Source organism: Ascaphus truei, chromosome 3, assembly GCF_040206685.1.
Source record: "Ascaphus truei isolate aAscTru1 chromosome 3, aAscTru1.hap1, whole genome shotgun sequence".
Taxonomy (NCBI): Eukaryota; Metazoa; Chordata; class Amphibia; order Anura; family Ascaphidae; genus Ascaphus; species Ascaphus truei.
This window is the reverse complement of record NC_134485.1, coordinates 54,414,977-54,441,542: the sequence shown is the minus strand read 5'-3', so window position 1 is coordinate 54,441,542 and position 26,566 is coordinate 54,414,977. Positions and strand designations below refer to the sequence as shown.

At 40.0% G+C, this 26,566-nt stretch overlaps 1 long non-coding RNA gene across 1 annotated transcript in view; it reads left to right on the top strand.

Moving 5' to 3' along the window:
* Positions 1-7,997, top strand: part of LOC142490909 (uncharacterized) — a 72,746-nt gene extending 64,749 nt beyond the window's left edge. The window contains exon 3 of the long non-coding RNA XR_012800145.1: positions 7,894-7,997. This is a non-coding gene — a long non-coding RNA (uncharacterized LOC142490909). The remainder of the gene's footprint in view (positions 1-7,893) is intronic.
* Positions 7,998-26,566: the final 18,569 nt, after the last annotated feature.

The following is a 26,566-nucleotide window of genomic DNA, read 5'->3' as shown; positions in this document are numbered from 1 at the left end:
CAGCAGAGATGTCGAAGCGTAATCGAGGAAGTGGCCTGCGGGTTCGAAGGGTTGGCTGCCATTTGTTTTGCCTTGAGTGTACATCACCGAATTTCTTCTTGGCATAATAAGGCTTACGTGTATTAAAACCCTTAGCCTTTGGGGTCAGCAGAAGGTTTTCTTTATTAGCCTTAGCCTATCGCTTTGGCCTTGGCTTGGAAACGGCTGCCGCCTTTTGCTTTTTCTGTGTGATAGGCATGGCAGAGGCGAGTGGGTTCCTGCATCCATAGAATCGGGGTTGATCCATGGCAGCAGATGGCACAATGCAGTATCTGGACAAGGGAAAGTTCAGATACAGAACTGGTGGTGGGCTATGCAAAGTGTGTAACCTTTTATGCATGGCGACGAGGTACAGGTGTTAAAAGTGGGCGTACTCTAATGTGAGTCATTAACGTATAAATACACCATCCATTTTGTGGATTCACTGCACATTGAATACACATCGACTAAACATCGAATATACATTCTTGTGCTTGCATTTCTTTCTACTCGCAGCTATGCCTGTTAAAAATATTTCAAAGGATCTAGCATGAGAATTAAGGAGATGTACACGAGCGGACAACAAATTGCAGATATCCAACGCTGGTTAGCTGCTTCTGGCCTCGTTGTGCCATCAACCACCGTGTGCTATCATGCACACGGAAAAAACAAACAACGTATGAGGACACCAACGGTAACTAACGCGTAAGTATATTTATATAACTATATAATACAGTATATCTATTATTGTTTATATTGCTGCATATTAATATAACTATATAGTATAGATCTATCTAATTTTATAGTTATTTCGGTATAACTACAGTATATTATACAGTATATCTATCTATTATTGTTTATATTGCTGCATCTATAATTGTTTACTGTAAATGATGTGCTGTACTTGAGGCCTACCGCACTGTAACTTACCGCATTGTTGTTTTTCTGTACACTGTAGGGAGACAACTCTTCTGGTCGACAAAATAAGTGAAGAGAATGATGAGAAGAGTGCCTTAAGGGTCAAATACACTCTGCTGCAAAATCACAATCTCACTGTATCCGAGACCAGCATAAAGAAGATGAAACGCAGAATTGGATGGAAATATGGACGTGTGAGGTTAGTACTGAACAGTACAGGAGGTTAAAGTGTTGTTTAAGAAACTGTACTGTACCTATAAAATTATTCCTTGTCATTACAGAGCGTACCCTATGATAAGGAACGTTAACAAGATCAAGAGAGTAGTCCAGGCCCAGGCATGGATCGACAGTGGAGAAACTTTCCAGGATTGCATCTTCACTGACGAGTTTACTGTATCTCTAGAGAGATTTGCCACATTTGCATTCCACAAAAAAGGTCGCATATCTATGAAGCCGCGTCCAAAACACCCAGTGAAGATGCATGTGTGGGGTGCCATCTCTAGGCGTGGACCAGGATGCATTGTCATCTTTGAAGGTAAAATAAGTCACACGCTTTTGCCTTATGCACTGTATTGTACTAGTGTGCAGTTTTTTGAGCACTTTTCTTTTCTTGTTATAGGAATCATGAATAAAGCTTTTTTCCAAGAGAAAATTGTGCCTGAGATTGTGGAATACATCACACGTGAGTTCCCAGATGGTTACTGTTTCTACCAGGACAACGATCCAATCACACCGCGTCAACAGCGCATATTCTAGAGCGCGGTATCAACTGGGTGAAGACGCCAGCGGAGTAAGTGCGGTAACCGTGTCTCATTTTTTCCCTCTGTTTTTACTGTGTACTGTATCTCTTTAACTAATTGTCCTTATTTCCCCCTCCAATGACAGATCGCCAGACTTCAATACTATTGAAATGGTCTAGCATCAGCTGAAGGACCATATCTGAAAAGTCGTGAAACCCTCCAAAAAGGATGAGTTGGCGCAAGGCATAATGAGTTTTTGGAACGATGTACTCAACGTGAAACGATGCAATAAATATATTGACCATATTGCGACTGTGTTGCCCATTGTAATCGCGCGTAATGGGCAAGCATCAGGAAGGTAGTATGGTATAGTACTGTATTGTCGTATGGTACTGTAAGTACAGTATGATACAGGTAAGTATGGCACATATTTTTTCTTTCCTGAGAGAGCAGCACTAGCCATCTGGTTACAAAGTATTTAACAGTAGCTACAGTATACAGTAGTTCCAGTATAGACTAGTATAACAGTACTATCTGCATACTATAGTCCAATATGGAGTAGCTATACAGTACACAATGCCATAATACAGTATGCACATAACTACACTATTTTTTTCTTTTCTTGTCTTTTCAGAAAAAAAGGATGGACTGTGTAAAGTTTGTGAACTGTGTGTACAGTTAAGTGTATCTAAACTGCAGTCATGATTTACACAAAACCTCCCCTCTCTCAATGAACTACACAGAATGAGGAAGAAGATAAAGACGGAAAATTTGTATTACTGTTTTTATTATTATCAATGTGCATTATTCATGGCTATCCACCGGCCCTCAATTTTCATCCCCCCCCCCTCTCTCAATGATTATTTGTATTTTTCTTTCCTGATAAAATAAAATACATATTTAATTACATTAAGATTTTATTTCTTTGAACTTTAAATTCACTGTGAATGTGTGTGGGGGGGATTCTTCAAGAAGACATACAGTTTTAATAATTGGTTACCTTTTTAATAATTGGTTACATAATCAGATTAAAATAAGGGAAAGCCAACAATAGGAAAATTAACGAATGGTGTGAGAGAGGTTGAAAAGCACAATGACAAGCTTTAGAAACGGAATGGTTCTGGAGAGGTGTCGATAAGAGGTTGTAATCCTTCAGCGAGCCCTGTGTGTGTCTGCGGGGGGGAGGGGGCTAAAGCTGCATGAAGGATTAGCTGTATTGTAGTTCAAAGACATGACATATTTTCAATAGGCAGGTCATCATAATAATTTGATCCCCACACCCCCAAATACATAAAAAAAACACAAATCAACCATGTGCAGTCAAACGCACAGTGTCGCAGTCAAAAGCTACAGCACAGATTGAATATCGTAATATCAAGATGGTTTAGGCAGGCTTGTGGAGAAAATAAAAATAAAAAATGACGAGAATTTTTTTTTTTTTTTGTCACTCACTCTTGAACTTTGCAAGCAAGCAGTGGTGAACTTATAGACGCATGCGCAGTAATCATCAGCTAGCAAGCAGGAATGTGATTGAAACCAGAAAGACACACATTCAAAGTAATGGTGTGGGAGAGGTGTACTGTACTGTAGATAAGATAAGAAGTTGAAATACTGCAGTACTGTAAATTAGCCTGTGTGTGTGCGGGGACGACCGAGGGGAGAGCGCTGTATATGCCGAAATGTGATACTGTTACAGTACACGCCTATGCGTTTCAACAATGTTCAAATGAGACATACAGCACTGCCATGCATGTATACTGTAAATATGCAAATTTACAATTACTGCGCGCGCACACGCAGACTGTGTACTGACGTACTGTAGGTTGAACTGCTAAAGTTTTAGACTTTGAAGACAACAGCTCGCGAACGCCCCCCTGAGTTTTTAGGTATTGCATTATTGCAGACAGCGCTAATAAAATGCTAATATTCCGAGCGCTAAAATACCGGAACATATTACGGAAAAAAAAAAATACTGCATCTGCCCGTGGTTATCAGAGTTGCGCCGATACGGCCGCATTAGGATAAAGGCGGCCGCAGCTGTAGTAAGTTCATCTGGGCAGAGACTGTGTCTGTAAAACTTCCTATGTGCTGCGTACACTGGAATTGTGAACGCTTTGAGTCCCATTAGGAGAAAAGTGCTATATGAAATAAAGTTATTATTATTAAAGTTATTATTGTGTTGCTCCCTTATTGAGAAATCAGAATGATTATTGATGGAGAATATATTAACACCTTAAATATTTAGTCAAATTAAAATAGTTCATGAGTCTTTTGCATGGCCTGTTCCTTCATCCTATACTTTTCTGTACTTAAGGACTGGTATTTGTGCTAATAATCAGTATCAAACAGCTCACATATGCAGAGGTATCACTTATGGTAGAATTATTGGTTAATTGTGTTATGGCATTTAATAGCTCCCTGTCATAGTGGATGAATTAATAAGCTACATTAGTAATCAAATGGATGTGAAATTATTTATTCTGCGGAAGCTGTTTAAAGGTTCATAGGGAGGCCAATATTTGACTGGGAAATAGTGTACTTACACAGTGATATTTATGTATTGTCATTGTTTCTGAATTATGAGATAGTATAAAAGCACATGCAGTACATATTTTAGCTGACTAACTATATTTGCAGTCTATTGACTGAGTTGGATGTAGCATTATGATTGATATGTAATTCCCAGAGCTCTTACTGTCTGGTCTGTATTTCACCTGTTTGCCAGGATTCTGTCTGGGGTATGGATTTGTTGGTATGTTCCCACTTTGGTAACTATCTCTGAAATGACTGCTTGAAAATAAATGTATGTTTTAAAATCTGAGGAATATGATTAAATCCAGGATGCATAAATAATATTTTAGGATTGTTACATTATTTGCTAGCTCTTATTAAAAATTGTACTCTATTTTCCAGTGTAATGTAAGTGGATACATTTTCGTCATACTTTAAGGAGAAAGCAAAATGATTTTCTCTGTCACTGCACTGCCATTTTTGTCACCCTGCACCTTTGCATGACACATTTCCGTGTCTTTCTATCAGTTTATCTGTAACTTAAAGCTAGGGCGAGCAGTTTTTCAATAGTAGAAAACAAGACACATAAAAAGCTATTTATTAAACAAATGACATCACTTAATAATAAATATTTAAATGGTATTTGTCGAATAGTGTCCCCATTTATGCTGTATAATTGATTTCTTTCAGTTTCCTAACATAACACAAACTTCTCAAGAGTAGCAAAAGTGTTGTGTTGGTCATTAAAATGATGATCCAGTTATATGCTTTTCTCTTGTTGGGCTTCATTTTCTCATTCTCCAACATATTTCAGTAGACCAGTCGTCACCCTATCATTCTCCCATATCTCTACAAAAAATACACACTCCACACTCATGGAGCGAGCATGACCATAAACTTTGTATAACTTGCTTGTCTCTGGCATTTTATTCTTTACACATTTATAGGGCATGAATGTCAGAGTTATGTATCAAACTTGTTATCTCATCTTGTTCTTTTTATTCATACAACATTTTCTTAACTCACCATCTTACACTCGCCTACCACCCTTGGAAAAATGGGTTCTCCCAATCTCACGAGCCTCCCAACACTCACAATACCGAGCAATACTGCTGTATTACACACAGCTACCTTTAATTAGAGTTTACCAATTCAATTTAAATGTTTACTCTTTGATCTGAGCAATCGATTGAGATTATTCCTTTTTTAAGAGATTGATTGGAAAATGTATAATTGATGTATGTTTATATTAATGTGATAGCTACCCACCTATCAGTATAGGCAAGTGGGTATTTATATATAAAAATCTATTCACAGCCGGCACACACATAAACATTAGGAAATCCAGATGCTTGTCCCATAGAAAATCATAAAAGATGTATATTACCAGATGATGGTCCAGTAAGGAGAGACAACACACACGGGTAGAAATGCAAAAGTGTATTAAAACACAAAAAACAACGTTTCGGTTCCTACAAACGGAACCTTCCTCAAGGTCATACAGTGTTAGAATGAAGACCACTGCAACTTATACCCCCACTAGTGCACACAAATCATACAATCAACCAATGAGAACACTTCTCAAAACCCCACATGACACATCAAATGGTAGCTAAAACCCAATGTGCCAATTGCAATGCATGTTCTTACTATACATATACAAAATGCTAAATCCCTGGCGCTAGTGAGTTAAAGTCCACAGTACCATGATCCAATAAACAGTCCTTGATGGAAAAGGCAGTCCTGGCAATGGGTGGATTAACCAATAAAGTTCTGAATAGCTTGGATGATCTTCAGAATGTGATCCAGATGTTCTCTGTAATGAAACAACAAAGACACTCCAATTGTGCAGTATATAAGGAACAACAGCCCTAGCTAAGATGGGAAAAACCCAAACTTACAAGATAGAATCTTGTTTGTTCAAGGGAGAGAATCTGTGCTGCACTGCGTGTCCACCTCGATATCCATGAACCCCACGTGGTTAAACGGGGTGATTTCTCTTGTGCTTGATGGCGCCCTCACGGATCCAGCATAAGCCGCCGCAGCAAGCGTGCAGAGAAATAAAACACAGCCTAGTGTAATACGTAATTACACTTTATTACATTTAAAAACAAACATACTACAAACACTTACAATTTGTATTGGTTGAAGGTACAGCCAACGGATGCCGTCCGCAGCCTGCTTCCACTCTGGCTAAGCGAGGGACCCACACAATCGTGCACAACTCGCCGATTGATGACGTCAGCAGCGCGGGTCACTCACGGGCGCCGTATGGGCTCAGCAGTGGATTGGCACACACGTGGGATACGTGAAACACATATCTATCTAAAAAACCGTGGGAATAAGATTAGAAAGGTCCCCCCCTGCAAGCATCAATGATGATATAAACAGACATAACACGCTGTCAGTCTAAGAAACATTTTCAATGCTGACACCAATTTCATCCCCCTTGTATGTTTAACCCATATAATAGTTATTATATATAAAAAATAAATACCCAATATCAAAGAATCTGGAGCACACACAGTGAGTGCTTCAGATTCTTTGATATTGGGTATTTATCTATTTTGTGTTGCTGGATGGTGATCCTGGCCACACTGTGAGCACCACGACTTATCAGATAAGTTTTTTCCTTTTCCTTTTTCCCTTTGAGTGCCCTGAGCATTCTTGTTAATGTTATATATATATATATATATATATATATATATATATATATATATATATATATATATATATATACATATATATATATATATATATAAAGTATATCTATATCTATATCTATATATATCTATAAAATCAAAAAATAAATAGACAATACCGTTCTGTGGCTAACGAAATGCTTTTATTTGCGCGAGCTTTCGAGATACACTGATCTCTTCTTCCGGCGACGTTACAATGAATGAAGCAAGCAAAAGCTATACTATAAACAGTGTCTATTGGAATGTTATCTGTGCTGGTCCTTCCCCCGGTGTGGATGTGTTTTATGGCTGGAGGTGTCAAAAGGTTCCTGAAAACAAGTGATGAAAGTGCTTTACAAAAGCACTGTATATACTGTGGGCTCTCCATTCATGTTAATTCACACTGATACACATACACACTCTTTCATCACTTGCTTTCAGGAATATATATATATATAAAAATGTAAATACAACTGTATGCTCATCTGCATGTCTTAGGCAGGTCTGCAACCCCACCTTTCCCCATTATCACCCAGCACACAGCACTTCCACTGCAGCAAGGGATTCTGGGAAATGACATGCAAATGAGCACACACTTTTTGCTTCAAAAACCATTTTATATATATATATAAATATATATATATATATATATATATATATATATATATATATCTATATATAGATATATATAGATATATAATCATAAAATAAATAGATGATACCGTTCTGTGGCTAACGAAATGCTTTTATTTGTGCGAGCTTTCGAGATACACTGATCTCTTCTTCCGGCGATGTTACAATGCCGGAAGAAGAGATCAGTGTATCTCAAAAGCTCGCACAAATAAAAGCATTTCGTTAGCCACAGAACGGTATCATCTATTTATTTTTTGATTATTGAAGCTCGGCTACTGATACCTCTACATATAGATATATATATATCAGTTGCTACATCTGTGCAAGACAAAGCACGTAATGTTTGAAAGGCGCATTGAGATGTTCACTTCCAGTTCTACCTTTCTTTCTAGTTCTGGTGGCGTTCAAGCAGTGGAGACTGGTGTGGGGACATGGACCACCTCTGGAAGCCATTATGCACGTGAGACTCCCGGTTTTCACTTGTGGAGTTACATTTTAAATGAAATAGTAAATTTCGATTTATCTTTTTGTACCATTGGACTGAACTTTTTTCCTATATGGGACTCTGTAGGCGCCGGTTTGTATTGTTGTTTTTTGCTTTGTACTAACTGTGTTTTGGGTTAGTTTCACTCAGCAGCCTAGCCTTACATTATTAAGGTATAGTGTGTAAGGTCACACACATTTTTTATCACCTTATATGTTTATATACACTGTTTATTATATATTCACAGCCTTTTAGCGCTATATACACCATTCTTTTTTTCCTTTTTGTACCATAAAACTTTCTGTATACTTACCTCTTGCGCTCTGTTCTTCTGGCAGTTTATTATGATTAATTAATAAGCATGCTGCAGCAGGGTACTCAGAAAACCTGGGCTGGAATTACTTCTTTCCCATACAACAAATACAGCCTATTTCTATCCCAGTAAATCACTAACAATAGAACCAATGTTTCTTAAACATCTCCTCAGGGCCCTGAGACAGACCAGACAGACATCTAACCAGTACTGATTCAATGCAATTTAGGTGCATTCACCTGCATACAAATGCACAGGATGTGCCTAAAACTTGGAATGAGCGAGATGAGGAAAAATATACTTAGATACTGTACATCAAACGTCATTAATATTGCACCCAGTAATAATTAAATTATACATGTTTTTACCACATTGTTATGGCCAAATTCATCAACATTGCAGAAAAAGTTTACGGGGAGCGATATAGTAAAAATTGTGATGTGGTGATTAACTCCACCAAAAACAGGAGTTAATTATAACAAGTGTTATAATGGGGGAGGACAATGTAAAATACTTGTACCATATGGTCATATAATAATTTATTAGAACCATATGGCACGGTAAACATTAACACCTCTGATGCCTGCTGCTCTCAATGTAAAGAACAGGGACCAAAGGAGTTAATATGTTCCTACTACTACCCTCTTTTTTAATTTTTTAAATACAGGTTTAAAGCTGGGGGTCTCCAGAGCCGAATTTATGTCAGATCTGGGGACCCCCTGATTCCGGAAATACTTACCTCCAAAGGGAGTGCCTGTATCTCTGAAGTTTTCTGCAGTTTAAAGCATCCTCATCACATGGACCCATAGGAAGCCCCACCAGAAGATGTCAGAGCTTCCTACTGGCCCACAGGGCCCGGAAGCTTTGAAAAGCAGCCATAATGTGAACCATGCACCTACTAAGGAGGTAAGTACCTCCAGAAGCATGGGGTCCCCAGAGCTGAAATCATTTGGGTCCAGCTCCAGAGACCCCCTGCTTCAATCCTGTATTTTAAAAAAAATGAAATGAAAAGAAATAAAATAAACGCCTGGATTGCCTTTTAAGTCAAAAGGACTTTCCTTACAGTACTGCCAAATCGCTACTATTGCAATTTATTGAGTAAGCCAATAATATAACGTAATGTGTGACAGTGCATACCACAACACTTATGGGGTCATGTATCATAATTTCCAAGCTGCAAAACTGGAACAAAAAAATGCGCAAAATACATCAGAAATGGAACCCTTTTTAAAAAAATTAATCTGGTGCAATGTTTTTGGCTCCACTTTTGCAGTCAGCAACATATACGTACAGGTAAGGTTTTTGTTGGTTATTTTTAGTAGAAAAGAATGCTAGTACCAATATTTGAAAAATAATAATAAATAATCCTCTACTTGTGCTATTGATATACACATACAGTGAGATTAAAGGGATAAAGAAAAAAGAAGAGATGTGCAAATGTTTTCTCATTTGCTTTGCAAAAATGTGCTTGTGAAAGTTCACATTGCTCATAATTTCCTTATTTTTGACAGAATGTTGCCACCTTTTAGTAGAAGTTAGTGAAAATTCCAGTAAATGGCATTATATAAAGGGCCATGTGACCATACATATTACCTTTTTATACTTGGTGAATTCGAGTTTTTCTGCTGCAAAGATTGCAGTTTTTGAGAAGTCATAAAAAAAACCTACAAGTTTTACCATATTCGCAAACTTCTGTAAAAAAAATTGAGCACATCTGTACAAAACAGGGAGAGGAGCATGCTCTAAAAAATGTAAGCCCATCAGAATGATCACCTTCAACTTTAAGAGCAAAAATATTACATTGTAAGTGTAGAAAGTGCCCCTGGCTATAGCCTTCTACTGGCCTCAACACTATAAGTCATGATAGGTACAGGCAGTGTTGGGGTTAAACTCCTGCGCAGGGCCTAGTCTGCAGTTGCAGCCTGGATGGGTACTATGTTGCCTTATCCAGGGCCAGACCTAAACCAGTAGTTGGAGTGTCATACCTGGGGAGGGAACTGACTGGGTCACATGTATTAGGTGTGATGCCTGACAGTACCTAGACCTGCCCTGTTATGGGGCAGGGATACAAGCCTTTCCCCCTGGGTATAAAAGCTGACACTCCACCAAATTGAGGGGAGTTGATTATTGGACAGTGTGATACCCTTTTCCCTGCAAGAGGGTCAATGTGATTGGGAGGGGCTGTTGGGGCCTCAAGCCCCTGGGGTCTGCTCTAGGGCTGGAGAACTATCATGCTGTTATGCAATAAAACTGCTGTTGTACCAACTATGGTGTGTGGTTATTAGAGAGGAGTATTGCCTGTGGGGACAATCCTGCATCCAGCAGGATGCTCATGGGATGGAGGCGCTGCACAGTAAAGAGATGGAGAAAGCCTGCCCTGCTGCTGCTCCCAAACTACAACCGCAGAACCACTCAGACCTCCATAACCAGCAGGTGAGCTACTGTACAATAGCCATGCAGTGTCCACTGGGACAATACCCATGTAGTGGCGAGATCTTCCGTGGCAGGGGGGAACAGGTGCTACATAATTTTTAAATGTATTCATATTTGGGGAAGATGTAACTAAATAAGTACAATTTGTTATTTACACTTTATAATTATGAATATTATGCATATTTGTCACTGAGAATTATTTTCAAACCACAAAGCATCTCTTCAGCTGATATTAGTTGAGGAAAATACATATTTTATTTTTTAGAGAAAAACTTGTATGCATATTTTTCTATTCGGACTATAAAAGCTTGTTCAATAAAACTTTGATTCATGGAAATAATAAATACGTTTGTGTTTTATTTACTCTCTAAATAGAATGAAGTAATTAAAAATAGAAGGACGTTTACATGTACAGTATACACAAGACAATTTAGTAGAATGAAACATTGCAAACATCTTCAGATATACAGTATCCACTTCACTCTCTTGGTATAAATCTGCTTCATGATAAAATTGGTGGGTGGTCCCATCAGCATACATTTTCCTTGTGCTTTGACTTTCCTTTCCTGCAAGTTCTTTGTTTGTTGACATTACAAATAACTACACCTTGGGGAACATAACCATTTAAAGCAAGTACAATAAAAGCAACCATTTCCATTTTAAGTACCTTCACCCTACTGTGCAAACCCTGATAAGACATTTGGTAGAATAGGTTTGCAAGTGCATTGTAACAAAATTATTATGTGTAGCTTATTAGTCAGATTGAATAAAGACATATTTGCCCTTGAAATATGACCAGCACTTACCATAACAGCTGAAATTACTCAGCTAAATGTTGTTGTTCATGAAATCATAAATAATATTTGAGAAATATGTTAGTGGTTACTCCAGTTAAAATGATATATTCAGTGATTGTTTTATTATTAGCCATAGAAATCAATGAATTGTATTTAACTTTGTTTAGACAATGGCTATTTTATACATATTGGGTTAGTGAAGAATAACAAGGAGGGTTACAAAGATTTTTAGTACTGTATGTGGTCTGCTCAACAAACATCAACAGAGCCACCTTTTGAAGCACATTTAGATATATAGGGGCCTATTCTATATCAGCTGGGGCAGTCGATCAGGTTGTTTTCAGACGAAATTCTCCATGGCAGAAAAGTTGTTGAAAACTTGAGGGTTGTCCAGAGTATGAACGATAAGTGCAAAATCTTGTTCTTGGCGTAGAAATATAAGAAACAATAGCATGATGTAGGAAATTGGCCAGGTATGAACTGCGAAAGAAAGAAGTTGATTTGAGATTGATGCATTGAGGAACCAGGAGAAAGGGCTTGTGTAGTGATTGGATATCAGATATCAGATAAATAGGTCACTTCCTAGCCAAAAGCGTAAAAATAAAATACAGTACTTGGTGTATATACAAATGTGAGTTAAGTCAGTTGTGGGATTGTCTAGGCTATGGTTATAGGCGGGATCTCCCCCTGGGTGGTTAGAAATACCTGAGGATGAACAAGAAGCAGGAGTGACCAGTGATCAGTGCCACCATCAGACAGTCAGGTGATCAGACTCAAGGGAGCTCATTCTAGTAGCTTTGATAAAATCACCGCCAAATTGAAAGTTTTGGCATAACCCTACCACACGTTCTAATATTTGTGTTATGACGATATTCTGAAAGAATTATCGCAAGTCACAAACCGTTCCAATACCGCTCGGGATTGCAGTGACCTTATCTCAGCCTTTTTCTAAGTTTTACCGTTGCGATCTTCCTGCAGTCTGTAAGAGCGAGAGTGAGAGAGAGTGAGAGAGAGTGAGAGAGAGTGAGAGAGAGTGAGAGAGAGTGAGAGAGAGTGAGAGAGAGAGAGATAGAGAGAGAGAGAGCTGCATCTCCCTGCACAGCTCTTACAGACAATTGCATTGTTTTTATTTACATTTTAACACAGTACTGCATCAGGGGGACTCCGGAGCTGAACCGCATTAAATTCAGGTCCGGGGACCCCCTGCTTCCCGAGTTACAGGTATGAGGTGCCGATATCTCCTGTGCATTTAAATGTCCCAGTCACATAACTCGGGAGATTTAAACAATGCATGGAGATACCGGCACTCGATACCGGGGCCTGTAACTTGGGAAGCACTGGGTCCCCGGACCTGAAATTAATGTGGTTCAGCTCAGGAGACCCCCTGCTACAATACTCTGTTATTAAAATTTAAATAAAAACAGTGTGATCATCTGTAAGATCTGTGCATGGAGATGGAGCTCTCTCTTTGCAGCTCTTTCTGTGCAGCTCTTACAGACCCCCCACCCTGAGCCAAGTACTCACTTCACCCACCCCCTCTACCCCAAATAATCATTAAAATACAACAACCCTACTACCCACCCCCTCTACCCCAACACATACAGTACAATAATGGGCAAAATTCATATTATCCATATCTGGATATTAGTGCATTTGCCTATTAATAATAAAACATTCCCAGCCAGCATAAAGTAAATTAAAGTTGGACTTATCCCTGCCAGGATGAAGGCTGTCCTCGTCTTCCTCCATGTCCTCTCTATCCTCCGTGCGCAGCAACATTACAATAAAAAACAAACTACTGGCCACTAACCCCATAGCCATTACTAACTGCTATAGTAATTAAGGGATTAACCCCTCCCCCACTACGTACCCAGGAGACCTTACCACCTCCCCAGGAAACTACTCCCACCACCTCTATCCATTGATTGTCACAGTGGTAAACCATGCCCCCAATATGGGCATAGATTGCCACAATGACAATAAAAGGGAAACCAAAAAAAAACATAACAAAAAATACAATACCAGTCAAAGAAAGTTCAGTCCGTGCTCTTGCTTCCAAGTGTTGCAGAAATGAATTCTTCTCCCTCCTCTTGCTGCTCCTATGGCTTGAAGTGTATCCCCTCACTCCAAAAAACGAACTCCGGTGGAAGACCCCGCCGGCGAACAGAATGACCAAGAAAAGAAGCACAGGAGCACACCAAGGTAAGGAAAATTTGTAAATGTAATAAACAATAAGGCAGTAAAATAACTTACATGTAAGTAAGAATAAATGAGTATCCAGGTCAGCGAAATGTTCAACAGATCGGCATCATCATCAGTCAGACAGGGGGGCAATTTCAGTTCCATTTATGTGGAGATCCCACGCGCTGGGACTCACTCTATGGCACTTGCTGCAGGAATCGCCTCCGCATGTATGCAGGTAGTGGCGTGGTATCCAAAGCTAATGCACATGTGTGGAAGGAAAGCCCCCTGTAGGCATCTGTGGATGCCAGTTACAATGGAAAATACAATACATAACAATAAAATTATAAAAGAAACATTTGCCAAAAAAATGCATTGCATGTCACTGTGCTTATCTATACACAAAAAGGGGAATAGATAGGCACATTGGTAGTCAATGGCAACCTAAAAAAAATACACAATTAAATAACATATGATCAATGGGTTACTTACCTTTACCGTCTTCACCCCCGTCCTACTCGGACACCATCTCTTGACCCACGACGCAATGCTCCTCAAACAGCAGATACAAAGAAGTCCATGATCATATGCTGATTGAAGAGACGTCTCTGGTAAGTTCTTTCTTCTATTCTCCTTTCTTTTCTTCTGTCTTCTCTGCTCTTCAGCCCCTTAAAGTGCAGTCAATCAGCTTTAATTTGAGGTATTCACGTCCAAATTGGAGGAAGGGTTTAGGAATTACATCTCTTTAATATGTAACCCCTCTTTTTCAAGGGACCAAAAGTAATTGGACAATTGACTCAAATGCTGTTTCAAGGACAGGTGTGGGCTATTCCTTCGTTATTTCATCATCAATTAAGCAGGTAAAAGGTCTGGAGTTGATTCCAGTTGTGGCATTTGGAAGCTGTTGCGGTGAACCCACAACATGCGGTCAAAGGGGCTCTCAATGCAAGTCAAACAGGGCATCCTTAGGCTGCAAAAAAAAAGAAAATACATCAGGGAGATAGCAGGAACATTAGGAGTGGCCAAATCAATGCAAGAACGCACTGGTAAGCTCTACACCACAAAAAGGCCTGGACGTCCACGGAAGACAACAGTGGTGGATGATCGTAGGATCCTTTCCATAGTAAAGAAAAACCCCTTCACAACATCCAGCCAAGTGAAGAACACTCTCCAGGAGGTAGGCATATCATTATCCAAGTCTATCATAAAGAGAAGACTTCACGAGAGCAAATACAGAGGGTTCACCACAAGGTGCAAACCATTCATAAGCCTCAAGAATAGAAAGGCCAGATTAGATTTTGCCAAACAATAGCTAAAAAAAGCCAGCCCAGTTCTGGAACAGCATTCTTTGGACAGATGAAACGAAGATCAACCTGTATCAGAATGATGGGAAGAAAAAAGTATGGAGAAGGCTTGGAACGGCTCATGATCCGAAGCATACCACATCATCTATAAAACACGGTGGAGGCAGTATGATGGCATGGGCATGCATGGCTTCCAATGGCACTGGGTCACTAGTATTTATTGATGATGTGACCGAAGACAGAAACAGCCGGATGAATTCTGAAGTGTATAGGACATATTGTCTGCTCAGATTCAGCCAAATTCAGCGAAGTTGTTTGGAAGGGGCTTCACTTTACAGATGGACAATGACCCAAAACATACTGCGAAAGCAACCCTGGAGTTTTTTAAGGCAAAGAAGTGGAATATTCTGCAATGGCTGTGTCAATCACCTGATCTCAACCCGATCGAGCATGCATTTCACTTGCTGAAGTCAAAACTTAAGGCAGAAAGACCCACGAACAAACAACAACTGAAGACAGCTGCAGTAAAGGCCTGGCAAAGCATCACAAAGGAGGAAACCCAGCGTTTGGTGATGACAATGCGTTCCAGACTTCAAGCAGTCAATGCCTGCAAAGGAATCTCGACAAAGTATTAAAAATGAACATTTTATTTATGACTGTGTTAATTTGTCCAATTACATTTGAGCCCCTGAAATAAGGGAACTGTGTATAAAAATGTTTGCAATTCCTAAACGTTTCATACAATATTTTTGTTCAACCCCTTGAATTAAAGCTGAAAGTCTGCACTTCTATTGCATCTCGGCTGTTTCATTTCAAATCCATTGTGGTGGCGTACAGAGCCAAAAGTATGAAAATTGTGTCAGTGTCCAATTTTTAACGGACCTAACTGTATATACCATTTGATGCCTTTCCTTGTCGCGTCATCAAAACAGGAGGTATGATAGCCAAACAGGTAGTATACCTCCCTCCTTTTGATTATGTAACAGCACTCCAAAAAAGGAAATCTTGTTGCAAGTTGAAAAAGTTGCAATCTACGAGTTTCGATAACATGTCAAAATCGCTTGGAAATGTTTTTTTTTTTTAATGAGCATTAGCAGTCTGGCTCTGACAAGCCGTGCCAACACTCACATTTTTTGCCAGCAACAACTGCTATTCAGATAGCTTAGATATGCACATCGCACCTTAAACCCACCTATTTTGTTTTCGCCATCTAAAGGGTGGTGAAATTAGGTTAGCGATGTGCATATGAAAAAGTATAATTTATTTTTATTACATAAGGTTGAAGCTGGGTTCTCCGGAGATGACCCAAATTGATTTCAGCACCGGAAACCCCCTGCTTCATTCATATGTAATAAAAATAAAATTACACCCCAGCTTCATTAACTTAGTGGCAGTAACCAGTTTGCTGGGGGTAGAAGCTTGTAGTATATGCCCACCAGGGTGGGTGCTTAGGCCTCCCAGTAGAGTTGCAGGAGAGGTTAACCACTTTGCAGTGAGCCGCCAAGGTAATGAAGCTCTGTTTTTATTTTTATTTTATTAATATAGTATTGAAGCAGGGGGTCTCTGTACCTGAACCACATTAATTTCATGCCTGATTACTGAGGTACAGGCCCTAGTATGGGGTGCCGGTATCTCCTGAAAGTTTAAATGTCCCAGTCACGTGGGCCGAGATCAGTGCCGTCTTAACGCATGGGCACGCTGGGCAGTTGCCCGGGGGCCCCACGAGCATAGGAGCCCCACGCTAATCTATGCACAGACCAGAATTTAACACTAATTTTCCGATCACCCGCTTCAACATTCAAATCTCCCGCTAACTCGGTAGAAGGAGAAAAACTACGACTTGCAGTTGGCAGGGCCTAGTGCACTGCTTTGCCCAGGTGCGTATAATGCTGTTAAGACGTCCCTGGCCGAGATGTGGGACATTTAAACTTGCAGGAGATACTGGCAACCTGCCTGTAACACAGGAAGCAGGTGGTCCCTGGATCTGAAATTAATGCGGTTCAGGTCTGGAGACCCCTTGCTTCAATACAATGTTAATAAAATTAAAATAAAAGCAGCGTGATCGCTGTAAGAGCGGTGCAGGGAGAAGCAATTTAGACTGGAGCAAAATCGCACAGGCATATCACTTGAAAAGCAAATTTCAACTCATGCGGTATGTCATTTTTGTACCAAGCGGTATTTAACAAGTGTTCTAGCTTACTGAATACTGTTTTTTTCACAAAATTCATACCATTTGGTAGGAACATGCCAACACGTTGGCTGTTGCAGTGATAACATCGAAGCTCCCTGAATAGGTCCATAAGACTTTACTACACACTTATAAAACATTGGTTACATCATATCAGAGAATTTAGTGGTACAGCTGCAACTGCCGGTTGTAGACAGCTTGCCTTGAGAATTCTGCACTAAAACCCATCCCACGCTGCGAAATTCATATAGCACACTGCGAGATTCCTGCAGCCAGACTAATGGCCCATCAGATTAACACAGCAGAGGTCCCTGCATTTGAATGGGACTCACGCTGTGTGAATCCTACCGGGCTGCGAGTCCCATTCAAATGCAGGGACCCTCGCTGTCTTAATCCGATGGGCCAATACAGCCTGCTGTGGACCATCTCACAAGTTACTGCGAGATTGTCACAGATTTTCCTTGACTAGCGGTCTAAAACCGGTAGTTGCATCTGTACAATCAAATGAGAGAAACTCCAGATCCCAACTAATTTCCAATAATCTTGCATTTCCTCCAATCAAGGGTTTAAAAAGACCTAAAAAAAAGTTTAAATTGAAATATATATTGCAGTCATTATGGTCCTAAGAAGTGAATAAATCCTATTACTCAAAAGTATTTTTTTTAAACTCTAATTCCATATCAAAAAAGGAAAACAACACCCTCCAGAATCCAATTTCCCTTTAGAATCTGACTTTTGAGCTAAGAAAACTGGGATTCTCCAATTAAGCCACTCAGATTTCATTCAAACTGTTATCTTTACAGCATGCATATTTAGTGGTAATCTCTCTAAGAAGGTTGGGGGACATGCAAACTCTATATTGCAAATGTAATCCGGATAAGAACCATATCTCAATTTATTTAAAATGTTACATGCTTCATGTTACATCTTATTTACAAGGTTGTGATTTCTTATTTGTGCCCAATTTATTATTATGCTTTTTTGCATTGGGCTTTTAAGATTAAGGGCCTCATGCAGTAAGCACTAATCGCCATTTTATCGCCAACAAAGCCTACAGCGATTGAGTAAGCCCCGATAAGTCGCGATAAGAGACCCTTTCGGCAAATTGTTTTGCAGAGAAAAAAAATCGCCAGCTTCTCAAACTCGTGCTATTCTAGTAGCCCCAATTAGATTATCTAGGCTAATCACAGCTGTAGAATTGCGATTTTCTCTCCAAATCGCCTCGCCAAGAAAAGTTGGCAAGTAGGTGGTGAGAAGCTGCCGATAAGTGGCGAGATGGGACTTAGAAAAATAAATGCATTTTTCATGCATCGGATTGATGCTGGGAGTCTCTGGAGCTGATATCTATTAATATCAGCAACAGAGACACCCGGAATCAATCCCGTGCAATAAAAATGCATTTACAGTCAACTTCATTACCTTAGTGGCTAACCGCTTAGGCAATGAAGCAGTTAATGGACAACAGCAGCTTTATTGGGGGAAGATGGGGTGAGTGAAGGGGGTACTTTGCCCTTCATTCACCCCCTCTGTCCCCAATAAACATTATAATATGTTAGAATCACCGATACACAACCCACCCCCTTTGCCCCCACATGATACCAGCATTTAGTTTTTGTTTAAAACAAGATTTGTACCAGAGGCCTACAGGGGTCACCGGGTGGTCCTGGTGGGTGTCCGGGGGCCTCAATGGGGTCCTCGGGTGGGCCCCGTGGGCCTTCAGGTGGTCACTGCGGGTGTCTGGGGGCCCCAACGGGGTCCCCGGGTGGTTCCCACGAGTGTCTGGTGGCCCTCGAGTGGTTCACACAGGTGTCTGGGGGCACTCGGGTGGTTCCCACGGATGTCCGGGGGCCCCACAGGGGTCCCCAGGTGATCCCGTAGGTGTCCGGGTCTTCTCAGGTGGTCCCGTGGGTGTCCGAGGGCCCCAACAGGGTCCCCAAGTGGTCCCCTTGGGTTCTGTGGGTCCACAGGTGGTTCCCACAGGTGTCTGGGGGTCCTCAGGTGAACCCCGTGGGTGTCCTGGGGCCTCAACATAGTCCCCGGGTGGTTCCCATGGGTGTTTGGGGGCCCTCGGGTGGTTCCCATGGGTGTTCGAGGGTCCCAAGGTGGTCCCTGTGGGTGTCCGGGGGTCTTCGGGTGGTCCCTGTGGGTGTCTGCGGGCCCCAATGTGGTCCCTGGGTGGTCCCAGCGGGTGTCTGGGGGCCCTTGGGTGGTTCCCACAGGTGTCTGGGGGTCCTCGGGTGGTTCCCGTGGGTGTCCGGGGGTCCTCAAAGGATGCCCTTGGGTCCCTGATGGCCTGCAGTACCAATCCTGTTGTAAAAAAATGAATGTGGCATACAATTCAATAAATACACCTCCTCCCCCACCAAACACATACAGTACAGTTATGTGCAAAATAACCATTTGCCCATTATTAAAACAAACATTAGGCAGTTAGCAATAATAATGTAAATAAAAAACCTTTCCACTTACCCCTGCCATTATGTAAGGCGTCCTTGTCGGCATCCTGCAGGGCCATGTCCTCTGTTGCCAGAAATAATACATGAAATAAAACAATCTAATGGCCCCTAACCTTAGCGGTTAATAACCTCTGTAGTAATTAAGGGGTTGGCCCCCGTCACCCGGTAGTCACCCGGGGGGCCTAACCACCCATCCCGGACGCACAAGCCACTCGGGGGGCCTAACCACCCATCCCGGACCCACTATACCCACCCTGTGCCCATTGATTGGTATAGTGGTACATCATACCCATATAATATGTGCATGATAAGCCACTATACCACTCAATGGTTACCCTAATAAAAAGAAATTGAGGCCCAAAATTCACAATAATAAAAATACACAAGCACCTAGATACCATAATTCAATAAATAAAAACACTAGCCAACCAATTCTATTAATAAAAGCACTAATCAACAAAACTATTAAAGAATTTAAAGTAGTAACCAACAAATCAATTAATCAATAAAAAACTAGCCAACACATCAATTAAAAGCAGGAGCCAACACAAGAAATAATTAATCAAAAACGATAATCAATCCGATCCAAACATATAAACAAGTCAGCATAATGACAAACAATTAAAGCCAAAAAATAAACTGAAATAGAAAATAACCCACAATATAAAGCAAACATTTTCCAAAAAAACAAAAAAACATTGGCTAATACTGTATTTATCTGTGCCCTAAAGGGCCACAGATTAATACATTATCAGTGAATGGGCAATGAAAAACATAAATTCAAGATCCAATCCAAAAACTTGCAAAAAAATTAATTGACATACATTCAATTTGTAACATAAATTTAGAAGCTTTGGCCCTCCGAATCCTGGGGTATCAGAAAGCTCTCATACCGCGACATCATCCAACTCAATCCAATGCATCCACCATGAAGATCCGGAACAGGTAACAAAATTCTTATTTCTTTGATCTCCTAACACTTTCCTCTTTCTTGATTTTTAATTATTTCTTGCTTTTCTTCATTTTCTTTCTTCATCTGTTAATCCAAAAAACTCAATGGTAAATCCTCAACACGATGTTGTCTCGTCGTCTTCTTGAGCTCAAATGAGGCTCAAGGCGTATGGCGTATGGTCTATGACATCACATTTTTGGGTTAGATGGTACAACTCCAATGTGATTGGACGCTGTATAATGTGCCCGCCTCTTTTTTTTTTTTTTTTTTTTTAGGATGTGACATCATCTCTAGGTACGTCACATCCTTCAAACACATGGCTATATCACATGGTATTATAGCCAATGGGATTAGTTACATGAGTTCAAAAGGATGTGACATCATCCTGTAAAGTGACATCACATCCTTTTTAACTCAGGTAAACTATCACATGGTACAGTAACCAATGGGATTGTCTTCAATCCCATTGGCTATAATACCATGTGATATAGCCGTGGTTTGAAAGATGTGACTTACCTCCCTTGGAGATTACGTCACATCCTTCAACAACAAAAAAAGAGGCGGGCACATGATACAGCATTCAATCAGATTGGAGCTGTACCATCTGACCCAAAAATGTAACGTCATAGGCCATATTTAAGTCCTTCGTGCCTCATTTGGGCTCAAGAAGACGACGAGACAACATCGTGTTGAGGATTTACCATTGGGGTTTTTGGATTAATAGATGACGACAGAAGATGAAGAAAAGCAAGAAATAATTACAAATCAAGAAAGAAGAAGGTGTTAGGAGATCAAAGAAATAAGATTTTGTTACCTGGTCCGGATCTTCATGTATTATTTCTGGCAACAGAGGACATGGCCCTGCAGTATACTGACGAGGACACACTTCATAATGGCAGGGTTAAGTGGAAAGGTTTTTATTTACATTATTATTGCTTATTGGCTAATGTTTGTTGTAATAATGGGCAAATTAGCTATTATCGATATCTGGATAATAGTTATTTTGCACATTACTGTGCTCTATGTGTTTGGTGAGGGGGTAGTCTATATATTGAATTGTATGCCAGATTTATTTTTTATGCAACAGAATGGAACCACAGGCCAGCGGGGACCCACGGGGATTACCCGAGGACCTCCGAACACCTACGGGAACCACCCGAGGACCCCCGGAGACCCATGGGGACCACCCGGAGACCCCTGGCACCTATGTAAACCACTGAGGGTCCCGAGACACCTGTGGGGATGATCCGGGGACTCCCAGACACCCGCGGGGACCACCCAGGGACCCCTGCAGGCCTCTGGTATGAATCCTGTTTTTAAAAAAAAATGCTGGTTTCATGTGGGGGCGAGGGGATGGGTTGTGTATTGGTGATTTTAACATATTGTAATGCTTATTGGGGGCAGAGGGGGTGAATGAAGGGTGAAGTACCCGCTTCACTCATGTGACAGGACTGCTTGTAAATTTGTGTGTAGAGTAAAGTGCATATTTGTTTTCTTGCAATTAGTGCACAACTTGTCTGTCTTTTCTGTTTTCTTTTTACTGGGCCCAGCTATCCTTTCTCTATTTTTCTCTAATCTTTTCTAACTTTTCATGTGGTGTCCTGAAGGCAGTCAAACGAATGCAGGAATGGTTTATTAGCTGCACAGTCTTAATATATTTTACACATGCAGGTAGTTCTAGCAGGAATGAAGGGGGAGGGTGTTATGAATGGCCAGGTATAATAAATATAGACATATCCTTACCTGAACTATAGCAGGATTTGTTAAGGTGTCTTGGTGTGGGATGTTGCTTGGGCTGAATCTGTAAAAAGGAAAGGGTGTTTCCTTCCTGCAATACCATACATGGTGGATTATACCATTGTATGGGGTTTAAAGTAAGGCAGGTGATAATCAATTTCAGAAACTTCCTATTTTGCAAGAGTAAAAATGTGCATTTGATATGATGACATGTTGTCAACAGAATTTCAAAATTAAATGGCAATATACAAAGGACACTTAACCTTGCACATAGACTTAAAATGCTTGGTAATTTCTCCTGATTCACAAACTTCACCAAAAAAACATGCTTTGAAGATGCTTACAATGTGAAGAGAGTCATATTTAGTAAAAAGGCAATATTGAAATTGTAGCTAAAGCCCAGGTAAGTTAACGAAAACTGCTGACAATCTCCTGTAACTTCACCCTTTTGAAATCATGACCTGTTACAATAATGTAGGTGACAATCTATCATACAAATAACATGGCATAGTTGTCTATGTTCATTTACACATTGGGGCATATTCTAGTAGCTGCGAGGTGTGCATATCTGTGTAGAAAGGGCCCTTTATGCTTGGATTTACAGGTCTTGCTATTCTGTAAGCCCTTCTCGTATGTTTAAACCGTGTGGAAAAGGCTTTTTAGATGCTCATTCGCGGCTCAATCGCAGTCGCCGCATATGAAAGATGCAAATAAATGCCAGGGATTTACACTTAGATTCCCTCGTCAAGGGAATGGTAAGTTTTGCTACATCTGTATGTTTCAAATCCTGCATTGCTGTCCTCTCGCTGTAGAAATATATACTCCAAACCATGTTTTTACAGGGCTTTCAGAAATTGGTGGAAGCTTGGTGAGAATGTTGGCTGCACAATTCCACTGACTGCAGCCACTGTGCTTTGATAAGACCCAGAGACTAAATAAGGAAATCACCTCAGTAGTTAACAATTCCATGAACTGCATTACTCCTGCTTGTCAGAGGCTGTCAATTCAAATTGTTTATATAGCATTCTAGTTTATAGTCTTATTAGCTGTAATCCATTAAAAAATCTAATAACATCCTCTTCCCTAAATTCACTTTGTTTTAGCCTAAATGATCTTGCCCTCAGAATTTTCCACCTCTCTTCTCTACTTTTCCTCTCCATTTGCCTCTTCCTCTCTCTCCCCTTTTCCTTCATCTCATTAGCATTATGTCTCACACGTACCATCTAAATATACCGTATTTCCTCGATTGTAAGGCTCCATCGATTGTGACGCACCACTGATTTAGTACTTACAATCGAGGAGATACGGTAATAACAATTTTCGGGAAAGAACAGCAACCTCCTGCTCAGCCAAGGTGGGCGGACAGAACAGGACAATCACAGGCAGGGACATGGCAACATCCCCAGAAGGTTGTGAATGAGTGAGGTCAGTGTTTGTGCGAGGTTTGAATGGGACAATTTATAGAGTGACTAGGAAGCATGGTCTCTGCTGCATCAAGTCGTTCAGGGATCCACGTGGTATTGAACAAGTCCAGGATTAACCTCCTCCTTCCACAAACTGCGGGTAACCCAGCAGCTTCAGCTTCAAGCCCAGTCGGTACTACAGCAGCACCCCCTTGCAGCCTCGTTTTTTTAAAACATCAATTCTGAGACGCATCCTGATTTCAAACATGTGAATATGGAGAATTGAGAACATACATGTATGTATGTATGTACTGTATGTATGTATGTATGTATGTATATATGTATGTACAGTATGTGTATATATATATATATATATATATATATATAAAGAAAAAACAACAAATTGGAGTAGCGCCTTAGTATACTGATCCAAATGAAATTTAGCTTTGTTAGAAAAGATATAGCAATCAGGCTATGTAACCAATAGAAACCCAAAGGCGAAATATTAACTATAGTAGCTGTATATAGTAGTAGACTAGACTATAAAAATATTACTAAAAATATATATAATATTGTACTGTAAAGAAAATAAAAAATATATAATAAAAATATAATAAAAATATATATGAACCAGTCCACAAGTTAGAGTCCAAAGATATATATAATCACTGGAGATTTGCAGCCCGAGTATATGGATCACCAAATCCCAAGGATATCTGAAAAAAACAAAAGAACAACAGGCGCACTCCTAGTGTATTAAAGTATATAAAAAATTTTATGGGACTATAACATATAAAAAGCGCACTCACAAACAGAGCATAAAATCAAGCACATATGAGAAATACTCATTCGCCATAGACGAATGAGTCCACGCCAGCCGTTCCTTTGGTGCCTCCTCTGCTGTAACAGGTAACTCAGCAAGATGTACGGATATTCCTGGAATCGGATGATGTCATCACTCAGCGTCCCATGTGAAGATTTCCTCAGGTAACAGCTCTTTCAACTGGCACTATCCACCATGAGTTACTGCATATAACCGCAGTCAGGGGGAACTCGGCAGCCCAAAAACAGTCCTCAATAGCCGCAAAGGTAGTTTCTCTGCTCATGAGCAATAAAAACAGCTGTTGTGCTCGCTACTTTGCGCATCACCTGACAACCCGAATGTGGGCCTGACAGCCTATACCGGACGCACATCAGCTGTCCTAGGTCAGGCTTCCTTTAGTGTCTTTTAACATTGATATGCACTATGATGTTTATGTATTCATCACTTGGTGTCAGGATGCCTATGATGTGTGGTATCATCTTTATCATCTAGGCTATCTTGCTGATACATACAGAACAGATATTTAATTCCAGCATCTGCTCAGCATCATTGCTATTGGTATGCAGTTTAACACATTGGGAAATAGGACACATAGGCATGTTTAATACAGCGATTATGTTATATGTGCATACCACTTCAAATGCTCAGTACACTGTTGGGCTGCCTGTGGCCCTTTATAGAGGCTCCTTTTTTGTATACAGACGTGTGCCTAGATAAACTAGCAGTCACAGTGCTGCAGCTGATGCTCGCCCGGTATAGGCTGTCAGGCACACATTCGGGTTGTCAGGTGATGCGCCAGTAGGGGCGCTAGGGCTATTTACTTTACAGCTGACTGCATGTATTTGGCACTGCGATCGGGACAGGTTGCGTGGAGAGAGAGAGAGAGAGAGAGAGAGAGAGAGAGAGAGAGAGAGAGATGTATCAGTACCGTGTTAGCCGAGCTTCAATAATCAAAAAATAAAAAAACGGTATCATCTATTTATTTTTTGATTATTATATATATATATATATATATCAAAAACTAATAGACAATACCGTTCTGTGGCTAACGAAATAAACACACACACACACACACACATATATATATATATATATATACATATACATTATATATATATATGTGTGTGTGTACAGTGCCACTTTGATTGTAGTATTGATGGATGGAGTATTATATTTGTTTTTCATTCCAGGTTTTTTTGTTGTTGCCTCAAATTGCAGCATATTTGTGAGATTACCAGTTATTAGTTATTAGATAATAAAGGGAAATCAATTCATGACTCAGTAAAAATAAGGCTTAGTGAAACAGAGGTTATAAGTGAATAGGATCAATATCTTCAAAAAAGTTGTATAAAAAGTACACTTCTCTACATTTCTCCTTATCATAAGCTTTTTGTGTTTAAGCTTACTGTATGTTCTGTTCATTATTAAAACTATGCTATATTCACCACTGAATTTTAGCCATTTAAAATATTCCCGCAATTTGTGTTTTCGCTTTACTACTGTTATGTGATGCACTAAGTAAAATAGGAGAAAATCTCAACAAATAAACAGACCCTAATACATGTATTTCTTTATTTTTGTCAGTAATGCTTAATTGCAAGTGACTGCAATTTTTACAGCAGTTCATTAAATAACCTTTAATCAGCTTGAGGGAAAAGCTATTAAGTCTCTTAAATTAGTCAATGTTGGATTCCCCTATGTAAAATAATATAAAGTGAATTGTGAGCAAGTAGAGTACAAGCTCTAAACAAATGTTATTATGGAAAAAAAAGGGCAATTAAGATTCTTTTAATTAGCCTGTCATTTTGTATTTATCATCATAATGTTTGTTTTACAATGCTTTATTAAACCTGGCTTTTTGACAAAGTCTGCTGGCAGTGTCTCCTGCTGTGTAACATATGGTGTTACACCTAATGAATATTAATGCTGTAAAGTACAAACTGTCTTTAGGGACAGAGCTTATGGCAGTGAATCTCCTGCAGATGGCATTATTT